Genomic DNA, 12,230 nt, shown 5'->3' with positions numbered 1-12,230 from the left:
TGGTTGTATTATACCATGAAATTGGTGTCTTGGTGGGAGCATCTAAACCATGAATATTGGCAAAGGCTACACATTAGGGCTTGGTTTCCCTAAAGAGCCAGTTGTTAAACATTTACCAGCATACAGAAGACTGCCTAAATCCTTCTCAGTTTCAGACCTTTTCTTCAACTGCCTAATGTCATTTCCATTTCCTTGTTTCAAAGTAACACAAAGATCTTATCCAAATCTGTTACCTTTGCTCCTTAAACTGGGCTTCTTCAAAGTTCCCCAAGTACTTCTATCAAGGACAGTCACTGAACTGAAAAAGTCAAAACCGTAAGTTATTCTTAATCATATCCACTCCTTCATCAAACCACCATCACCCATCAATGTCTGTCTACTTAGTCAAGATCTCTTCAGTATTTCTCCAATCAGTCCACTTCTTTCCATCTCTGTACCTACTATGAGATCCTTCTTGGGAATTATTATTTCCTTTTAACTAGTCTCTGGGCTTTGTAATACCATGGAATGGAGACTCCACTTCCTCTGTACCCTTGCGTGCTTCCATCACAATGTCCCACTGGCCTCTCTTTTTGAAGGTATTATTTCTTTTTGACCCATTTTTAACAGAAAAACTCACTATACAGAAGATTAAAGAAGCCTGAAATTGCCAGACATAAAAGCACGAAATAGCGCATTTCTTTTTAATATTAATGTAACTATATTTTAAATTTACAGAAATTAATATTAAGACATTAAGATGATGGATGATAATGATGATAGCAGCTATTTATTAAACTCCTATATGAGCCAACTATTCAAAACCCCAAGCAAAGTAGGGATTATTATCCCATTTACAGATGATGAAATGGACTCTCAAAAGGTTAAGTGACTTTCATGGGGTCACATAGCTGCTGAGTGGCAATGCTTGGATTAAGTCCTAGGTCAGTATTACTCCAAACCCATGTTCTGTTTTCTATAACATTCTGCTTTATCAGCAATCCCAAGAGGCCCATTCTTCCTGGTGTTGTAACAATCTTGGTTCAAGCCTGTTAGATATTTAAGGTTTATTTATTTATTTTTTTAATTTTATGACCATATCTCATGGCTGACTCTAAATTTCAACCTTTTGTTTACCCCATCCAATTCTTTCCTGCATGTGTATGCACTTACCATTTTTTTTTGTATTTCCCTTTTTTTGGAATATGATTTACATTTAATAAAAACACAGTTCTTAAGTTTAAAGTTTGATTACTTTGATAAATGAACCCATTTAACCATCACCTTAATTACGATATACAGAATTTCTACAACTGAACCCTGCAAAACCAGGCTTGGGAATAAAGCAGTTCCGTAGAACTTTTGATGATAAATAACAATAAATATGTGTCTCAATCTTGGCAATATCTGTACAGCACTGTCCAGATGAGCGGGGCACTAAATTTTAATGGCGTAAACATTAGGGACATAAGATAGGAGTTTTGTTGAGGACCTTCCCGTGGCCTGGATAAACCCGTAAGTCTTTCCATTTCTCTATGCTCTGATGTTGTGTTCCCTAAGAACAACTGATTATCTGACTAATACTTCTGTTCTTCAGATAAATGATATTAGGAAAGGGAGAAGGTCTTAGGGAACAATGGCATATCAGTCATTGGATTTTGTAGAATAATTGTACAAGCCTAAGAAACATGTATAGCCTCAGTCTTGTTTCAAGGTAGCTGTTCAGTACTATTCCAGTATTCCCCTAAGAACTGTGATTTCTGTAAGCCTTTCAACTGACGATATTTGTTACTAAATTCTCTTTCAGTGTAGGCTTAGACAGTACCTAGGGTGTGTGTGTAGGGGGGAGGTGTTTGTACACACATTCTTTAAAGATTGGATTTGAAAAGATCTTGTATTTGATAGCTACATTATATATGATCATTGAACCCATAACTTGAATCAAGTACTGGATTAGGTAAGATTTATATTAATAGAACCTCATCTGGCTGCCCTCCTTACCCATAGCCACAAATCCTTTCAAGTACATTGGTTCAAGTAGAAATTATATTTCTAGTGAATACAGTTTTTTTTTTTTTTTTTTTTTTTAAAGATTTTATTTATTTATTTGAGAGAGCGAGAATGAGAGAGAGTACATGAGAGGGGGGAGGGTCAGAGAGAGAAGCAGGCTCCTCGCCGAGCAGGGAGCCCGATGCGGGACTCGATCCCGGGACTCCAGGATCATGACCTGAGCCGAAGGCAGTCGCTTAACCAACTGAGCCACCCAGGCGCCCCTGAATACAGTTTTAACTATGTGTTTTTGACTTCAAGGATCTCACTGCTTTAACCTGTCTTCTAGCTCATTGTATCCTTTCATTCTACCTTTACTCAATTTAATATACCGTCTTTTAAATTTCATGTATTCTAATTTGCTCCTCGTCTTTACTATTTAATTCTCTGTCATCCTCCATCCCATAACTGATATTCCATAGTAGTTTAATAAAATTTTCTCTGTTCTCCTGCAAGATATCCCCTGAGATTTGCATCTCATAGCAGATTTATTGTGAACTACCATAAACTGAAAAAAAGAATCAATGATCCATGTTACTTATGGCCAATGATGTGCTATACTCCTACTCTTCATTAAAACGCAAATTCAGCTCTAGAAAGTTTGCTGACCACGCCTCAGTACATGGGCCAAAGTCATGATTTGGGGTCCTAATACTTCAATAGCACGTCTCTTATCCATAACAGAGGGGAAATTATCTGGTTGACAAAAATCAATGCTCTTTATCACTTTATTAATAAAAGAGGTTTTGATTACCAGGAACACAATATGTAAAAATATAAGGAATACAGGCTACATACCAACACTGAGTCAAAAACCTTTACTCTTATTGTTTACATGTACATCTTCACAAAATATTAGTGGAAAATAAAGATCGGAAGAGAATACATCTTTGAATCGAAAAGCCAGAATCAATTATTTTTTCCCTGTAGGAACCATTACTATTAATCCCATAACTAGTCTTAGTTCACCTCCTGAAAGCCCTGAATTCCCTCCAGCATGATCCACTCTTTCTTTTTTCCCTAGACTGCCATCTTTCCCTTCCTCACAATGCTGCCATCTTCTGTTCTCTTGTTTAGGAGGGGTAGTCTGAAGGCTAGTAAACAATACTTAAACATGACTCCTCCTGGTGTCGGCGCTACTGATCTCTTCTAATTAACTGAAGGTGTAATAAAATATATTACTACTCGAGGAACAGAGTCTTATTAAACTTGCCTGGGGGTCGGGTGGGTGGGATGGTGAGATTATTGGAAAGGTGCATGGGAAAAGAAACCATTGAATAATCAAAGCCAACCTGTAAGAAAATGAATGTGCCTCTCTCTCCACCCAGCATCCAGCATGGGAACTCTTCTCTGTCTCTTTCTGCCTCTTCCCCTTTTCTGCCTTCTTTGGTGCTTGTTCATATTGCATATCAATCTGTATGACCTGAGTCTATATGACCTTCTAGTTCCAGGACCCATCACCAATTGATAAGTTCCTCTTCTATCTCTTAGTTTATGTTTTCAAGAACAAACATGATTGTCTCAGTTCATCTTTTCAAGCTAGGTCGTACAAGTCATAGGTCTCAGAAAATGCTATTCAGAGGCCACCCTAGTCAAATCAGTCATGTCCAAGGGTGAGTAAATTCTGCATATTTCATATGAAAAAAAGAATTTCCCCAGAGATGAGGATGGCTTGGCAGATACTCTGAAATATGTCAAAGTACCCTATATTTCCCATCAAGATTGATTCTTGACTTATATTTCTAGGAAAGTAAGACAGTAAAATCTCACATACTCACATTACACATATACAGTGTATGGGTGCTATACATATATAACCTGTTGGAAATGGCTGCTTTTATTTTTCTGAAATAAATGCAATAATTAGCTTATTTTGTGAAAATATTACTGTGATTAGAAAGACACACATTTTTGAAATTTTAGAAAAGAACAAGACACTTCTGGCCATTGCAAATATCTAAGGTTTTATTTCTTTGAGGCAACTATAGGTAGTGGTAACCTAAGAATACTCTTCAGTGGTCAAGATCTTCAAAAAACAGCGCTACCCAGAATATGACAGAAGTTATTCAGAAAATATGCAGGCAGGAGAGAATTCAACACTTGAAAAAAATTGGGTTTGGGAGCCAGAAATGTAAAATTATACCACACCTTGCATGTAAACATAAAACTTTATGACATATTCCTCGAAGTGTCATTTTCCTCATTTTCTTCCATGAATCACACACACACACACACACATATGTGTGTGTGAATACATATATAATATGTATGTGTATATATGTATAAAATTATAGTGCCAGTATTTGTGTGGCACAGAATTCAATCTAGTCAACACACTGACTCCCATCATTTAAAGGCTAATCTGGGTCAGTTGTCAAACATCAACCATTCCGTTTTCATTCTTTTATTCAATGCTCAGCTCCGATGACAGCTAAAAAATCTGATTTATCCTTAAACTGGTTGAATTGGTGATTCCCAACTAGAGGAGCCCAGCCATGCAAGACATCTTTTCCTTTTTCTTTATTTTTTTTTTTTTTCCTTTTCTTGCCTGCTGTGTTTCATTGGGTTGCATGTAGACAGAAAAGCTGAGCAAGGAGAATTGTGTCTTGTAGCAGAGATTTACGCATTTACTGCATATACTTTTCACAATGTCACATGATTATATGGGAGCTTTGCCATATTGCCACAGGATAGTTAGTGTTTATTCGAGTAGCTGTTGAATCTGTAATCATATGGTTTATCACTTTCTTGATTAAAGCCTTTGTAGTTTTCCAAATCTTTGTTGCAGGTTCATGATTGCCTCCAAGCTACCAGTCCTATCTCATTTTATACCACTTTTCCCTGCTTCTCCTTGTTGAACTTCTCTTAGCTCTTATCACCATGCCTTTCTCTTTTGGGCCTTTGCACATGCTATTAACTATGCCTTATTTTTATCTAATTCCAAATTTTCTGCCCTCTTCAACTTAGATGTTTCATTCTCAAAAGTCCTTTCTCTAACCTCCCTGACTGCCCACCTTCTCTTCCCTTTCTGGGGATTATTGTTGCCATTGATCCACCTTCCATTACAATTTTCCATTCTCTGGAACACTGTAAGTTCTATGAAGCCTAGGACAATATGTGTCTTGATCATTCCTATATCCCTAATCCCAAGCATAGTACTAGACAAATGGGTGGTCAATGAATATTTGAAAAATTAGTGAATAAATGAAAACACTTAAATGACTTCTCGATTAAGCATTGGACTTGAAAATAGGTAATAAACCACTTGGTATATGTCTATGTTCTGTTGTTGGTAACATGTAGTCAGAGGTTAAGAAGGTCTTACAGTTGATAGTTTCATTAGGGTAGATTCCCCCACACATATCTCTACAACATAGATTTTTCTAAGGCAAAGTTTTGCTTTCCTCCAGAAAAAAATGGTCTGGTTATTTAAAATAATGTAAATTTTAAAAGATATATGTTATGTATTATAGGCTCTAAAGAACATGATAAATTACTCAGTTTGAAAGGATTTCTCAGGAAGTTTTATACTTCAAAATTATGAAAGTTCCTCCAAGCTAATGTATTTTTTCATGCTTAAATTAATTAGGGTCTTTTTCTCCTTTAGGTTTTTTTTTTCTCTCGAAAATGAGGAGAAAATTTTCCGCTACATAGAAACCCTTGTGAGACTTTTATTGTCTTTTCAAAGTAATGACACCTTCTAGAAAAGATAAAATGCTGAGTGATTACCTTTGTTGAAGAGAAAGAAGAGAGCATCATGATTGAATATCTCCTGGGAGACCTGACAGCTCTGAGCCATCACCATTACTCAGACAGAGTACACGGATCAGGGCATTCATTTAAATTCTGGGCTTTCTTTTCCTCACATTAATTCTGAAATCAATGAGTTTCTGGGTAAAAGGTGGGCTTTCTTTCAAAATTATCCAACACCTTCCAGGCTTCTTGGGTAAGGACCATACTCTTCTTTGGGAAATTAGTCTTGTTTGTCTACAGGGACTTGGGACTTAAATTGATGCCACAGGCATTTACTGAGTATCTGCTCAATGATGGTGTCACAGGATGGGTTCTCTGGGAAGCAGACTGAGATGAAGGTTAGCGTTAATGATGTTTACTAGAGAATGCTCTAGGTCAGCACTTGGAAAGGAGAAGAGGAATTGGAGTAGGGAGAGGGAGAAGTTGAGCTGTGATGCAGGGCCAAAGTCATCTTTGGACAACATTGGTCTAAGATGGCCAGGTCTTTTTACTCCTGCATTGATCACTGGATAAGGTTCACCACAAAGGGGTGAAACTGGAAGTGCGATTCCCAGTAGATGAGAGAAATACCTAAAGGAACCGACAGTTGAAAGACATATGTCTACAGCACTCCTAGCAGCGAGCAACAGTCTTTCTTTTTAGGGAGATCTGGATGGTACATTGCAGACAGATATTGTAAAAATGCTCAGTGACAATAAAATTAATGAGACATTAATTTTGCCAAATGGGATTTCACATTATAAATAGGGAGACACGCCTAGTAGGACTCAAGAAATAAAGAACATTACTCTTGAGGTATAAGAAAAGTAATCACTAATTGTGACTGGCAATCAAGCAAAGCCTCCTAGGGGAGGGATGCTATGTGAGTGGACCATCAAGGACAAGTTGCATTTCAACAGGCTAAGAAAGTGTGGGCAAGAGCCTGATAGGTTAAGGGGAGAGCAACATGCCAGGCAGAGAGAAATGTGTGTTGGTAGATGGATGGTAGAAGTTTGTGAGTTAGAGAAGGGTAGAGAAAGCGGTGGAAGGGAAGAAGGATGGAACAGATGAATATAACAGCAGAGATCTTTGAATAAAATTCTGAAGATACTAGAAAATGCAAGACAGAGAGAGAGAGAGAGAGAGAGAGAGAGAGAAGAAAATGTTGTTTCCCTCCAGCAACCCTCAGTTTGTTTCCTGAGATTAAGATGGGGGGGTGGGAGGGATGGGGTGGCTGGGTGATAGACATTGGGGAGTATATGTGCTATGGTGAGTGCTGTGAATTGTGTAAGACTGATGAATCACAGACCTGTACCTCTGAAACAAATAATACATTATATGTTTAAAAAAAAAAAAAAAGATAGTAGGAAGGGAAAAATGAAGGGGGGGAAATCAGAGGGGGAGACAAACCATGAGAGACTATGGACTCTGAGAAAAAAACTGAGGGTTTTAGAGGGGAGGGGGTGGGGGGATGGGTTAGCCTGGTGATGGGTATTAAGGAGGGCACGTATATGCAAACAATGAATCATGGAACACTGCATCAAAAACTAATGATGTAATGTATGGTGATTAACATAACATAATAAAATAAAATTTAAAAAAAGAAAATATTGTTTCAATCATAGTTTTAACCAATGGCTTCAAGTTGAAGTCACATGAAATTTTTATCAAATGTGTAATGTTTTAGTCATAGAAAGTAAGAAGTGGAAAAAAAATTGAAGAATCTGGCAACATTCCCTCATGGCATACTGTCAAGTGAAGTGAAGTAACAGACCCTCCCTTGTTAGTTGATACTCTTCAATCCTCTAAAGTCTCTAATGCTCTCTATAAACGTATATCTAGCTCACCTTATACAGCTGTGTGACTTCCCTCACCTCTCCCTAAAGGATCTTACACTGGTGACCCTCACTCATTCCTACACCATTTCTTGGATTAAGAAACCAAGACCCTGTGTGCCTGGGTGGCTCAGTCAGTTAAGCTTCCGACTCTTGATTTAGGCTCAGGTTATGATCTCAGGGTTGTGAGATCAAGCCTGGTGTCAGGCTCTGCAATGGGCATGGAGCCTGCTTAAGATTCTCTTTTTCCTTCTCCCTCTGTTCCCCCCCACCCCCGCAATCTTATGCATACATGAGTGCTCTCTCTCTCTAAAAAAAGAAAAAAACCCAAAACCCAAAAACCAAAACCAAGGCCCAAAGGAATACATACCTCTTCAAGGCCATATTTCTATCTCGATCTCAACTGAGGTCTACATCACATTGCCAAAATTTTAAGTTATAAAGTAAGGCTATGATGCTTTAGTTATCTATTGATGCATAGAAGAAAATTGCCTCAAATTTAGAAGCTTAAAACAACAATAAATGTTTATCATCTCACACAGTTGCTATGGGTCAGGAATCTGGAAGTTGCTCTGTTGGACGTTGGAGTGTTTCATGAGTTGCATTTAAATTGTTGGTCATGTCTGCAGGCATCTGAAGACTTGACGTAAGTTAAAGGATCTACTTCCAAGGTGGCTTACTCAGATATTTACCAAGTTGATGCTCGATGTTGGCTGGAAATCTCAGTTCCTCACCATGTGTACTTCTTTATAGGGTTTCTTGACTGTCCTCACAGCATGGCAACTCACTTCCCCTAGAGTGGGTGATTTAAGAGAGAAACAGAACCCACTTTGTCTTTTATGACCTAATCTTGTATGACACACTTGGTCATTTCAACAACATCCTATTTGTTACATAGTTCATCTTTATTCAAAGTGGGAAGGGACTACACAAGAGTGTGAATACTAGGAAACAAGAATTGCTGGGGACTATTTTGTAGATTGGCTTCCACATATGAGGAAAGGGGACACAGTTCAGTCTTGTTTTTCTTCATCAGAGCCTGCCATTTTGTTGACTCTCGGTGAGTTCCTTTTCTAGTTCTCCATGGCTATCCCATAGGTATGAATTGACTTTCATAGAGTCAAACTGTGATAACATTTTATAAAATCATTCCAATTTTTTTTAGTAAATTAAACTATGGTCAGCATTGAAAAAAATAATGCATGTAAATAAAATTATATTTAACATATACATATATTAAATCAGTCTTTCAAAAATATGACAGAGAGAGCTGATACCACCATTGGGTTATCAGTTCTTTTGTTCCATCATTAAATCCAATTTTCACCTAATCTACTTACCAGGGATCAATGATAAAGTCTAGATTTCTTCTGAATTACATTCTATATTTAGTACAGTTCCAGATAATGCACTAAGCATTAGTATTCATGAAAACAATATAAAGAAAATTATGACCTTTTATATCAAATACATAATCTATGTATAGATTTTAAAATAATTTCCCTGATGGGGACAGAAAAGGTATTTACGTTTCCTGTGTTTTTATAACTTAAATATAAAGTGTGAGGGTTACCTCCATATTAGAGTAGCAAAAATAATGTTCATCTGCATAAAAGCTCCCCAGCACAAAGGTGAGTCTTTGTTTACCTTTTTGAAAATGCTTTCACAAGAAGCTATGGGTAGCCATTTCCAATACAGAGAAGGCCAGCTGATCAGATAGCAGCAAAACTAATGAAAAGCATCATGGAAGTGACAGCAAGATTAATTAAGTTCCTCCAGCCCTATTCACATGTGGCTGTGCAGAGTTCCTTTGGGTACTGCTGCAGTTAAATGGTATTCATGGTGACAAATACTGTAGATTTCCAGAACTGACACTTTTGAGTCAAGGGTAAAAATCACATTCGGTCATTTTATCCACCAAAAGGATCAGAGATGAGCCCTTAGGATTATTAGTATGTTTGAGCAAAGCCAAGATTGAAATTGAGATATAATTAAAAGAATGTTGAAACTGTAATATTTTGTTTTCCATTTACACATTTCCTTTATGTGTTTTAGACATTTTGACAGAGGAAGCCAAACAAATTTCCATCTACTGTATTTGACTGGAGGCACAGAATTATGCACACTTGGAAACACTTTCAATTACTTTGTGAATTCTTGCAACATTGGGGCAGAGTTGCCTTTCTCTCTGCTCACTCTATATAGTTATTATCACAGTATATATAAAAATGGAATGTCCATGACCTAAAGCATCCAAATTTACTAGCGCTATACCCAATTTATCTTGAAGGATTTTTTTTTTTTTAAAGCAAAAGAAGAAATTCAATATGATGCTGTTTTCTTCTTCCATGTTGTTTGCAAGCATATTTGTTGTGGGGCTGGATGGGGAGAGGGCTGATTCTCCAATTGCTGCCCAGGAACCATAAATGAATTTTATTTTAAGAAAAATTGGAAACCTCTGGAGTGTATAAGATCTTTCAACCTGCTGTACAAGATATATTAACTCATGTTATTGTGTCACCAAATGTCTTTGGAGGAGGCATATTATTATATATCTGTCCTTGGAAACACTTTGAGGATCATTCATGTATTCATTCAGCAAACACTTCCTACATTATCTGTCAAATAAAATTAAAACCCTTTAACCTGGAATGTGAGATCACATCCAATAGGCTTCTGTGTTTTCTTCTCCAAATTTAGTTTGCATGGAAATCTTTTATGAAACTTGCTCTTTAATACTGTAATTTGTTCTTGTTCTCCCAGATATATCATTCACAATCCCACCCTTGTTTTATGTCATTTGCCAACTTTTTATGCATTTAATCAATCCGAACTGGTACTGAAGACCAAGTTCAGGTTCCATTTCTTCTCTGTAGCTTTCCAGGTTTACCTGAAGCCATCATAATTTTATCTTTTACCAAACCCTTACATGCATGTCCTACATTGTTCATTTGTCCTTTACCTTGTATTACCTTTGTTTTTACTTGTATTTTTGGGTATATGCTTCATCTCCTTAAATTAGATACCAAGTGCTTTTCGGAACAGGGTGGTCGCTTAAACATTAGAGTTCAATGCTTTGTTATTTAGGATCTCTACTTTTTTTTTTTCCAGTGATGATGATAATAGTTATTATGACCTCATTTCTTTTTAGTGAGGCACCAAATGAGGTGGTGGGGGACTTCTAAACTTACAATGTGGTGCCCATTAATTTTTGGAGATAGTATCTACAGAGATGCAAACCAACTTCATTAAGAAAAAGAAAACTAGATAAAAATATACACAACTTCTTGAAGGACTTTGGGGGAAAAAGATACAGAAAGAGAAACATGGAAGGGAAATAATAGTCTGAGAGCCTTCAGAAAGGAAGGTAGTGATACTTCTGTTAAAAGGAAGCACAACTATCAATCAATCAGGGCAAATGCACTAATAAAAACCACCTGTAAGAGAAGCTAGGTGGTTGACTAGTTTCCCCTGAATCACTCTCTGCTTAAACTCTCTTCTGTTCTTGGGGCCCCTGGGTGTCACAGCTGGTTGAATGCCTGACTCTTGGTTTTGGCTCAGGTCCTGATCTTGGGGTCGTGAGATCAAGCCCTGCATTGGGCTCCAGGCACTCTCAGTGTGGGGTCTGCTTGCGATTCTGTCTCCCTCTGCTCCTCCCACTTGTGTGCACACACTCTATCCCTCTCTCTCTCAAATGAATAAATAAATAAAAATTAAAAGACAAAAACTTCCCTTCTGTTCTTGACTCCCATATCGGCCTCCTGACTTACCCACAACACCTTTTTTTTTTTTTTTTAAGATTTCATTCATTTATTTGTTGGGGGTAGGGCATAAGCAGGGGGAGTGGCAGACAAATGGAGAACCGGGCTGTCCTCCAAGCAAGGAGCCTGATGCAGGACTCAATCCCAGGACCCCAGGATCATGACCCGGGCCAAAGGCAGACGCTCAACCGACTGCGCCACCCAGGTGCCCCTGCCCATAACACATCTGATCTCTATCTTGCCTGATAGTTGATCAGCCATCCTGTCCTTAACTGGCCTTTCCTCAGACCTTTGGGATTTCTCTAACCTAAGGTCACTCTTAATGTCTCTTCCTTTTCTGATCTTGTCTCCAACCACAAAGTTTGCTGCTTCCTAAATCATGGGCAATGTTTAATGTTAATGGCATACTCTAGTCACTAACCCAATAGGACATGTCCCTGGCATACATTTCTGCTGTGTTCTGGAGTATGTTAAAACATTCAAGGAATTAACATATATTTCACTTCTTTCTGTGACCCCAAAGAAGCCTTCATTCTACTTGGGGGATATTGACAGTTGGAAAGGTCACTGAAAGCCAATCTGATAAATACTGTAATGGGTTTCTATAAAGAATGCGTGAGTGCTCATTGGGGGAACACATGAGTCAGACATTAACAAGCCCAGGGAAGGCTTCTTAGAAAACAAAATATCTGAGCAGTTTTGGATGGTGAATATAAGTATTTAGACCAAGGGGAATACAAAAGGGCATTTCTAGTAGAATATAAGTATATTCTCAGTAAGATCAGGATAAAACATCATCTAGGGGTAGAAGACTTTTGAGATACTTATTTACTCAACAAATATTTATTGCATACCTGGTCTTGTTTAGACAGTA

This window comes from Neomonachus schauinslandi, chromosome 1, assembly GCF_002201575.2.
Source record: "Neomonachus schauinslandi chromosome 1, ASM220157v2, whole genome shotgun sequence".
NCBI lineage: Eukaryota > Metazoa > Chordata > Mammalia > Carnivora > Phocidae > Neomonachus > Neomonachus schauinslandi.
Note: the sequence above shows the minus strand (reverse complement) of the source record.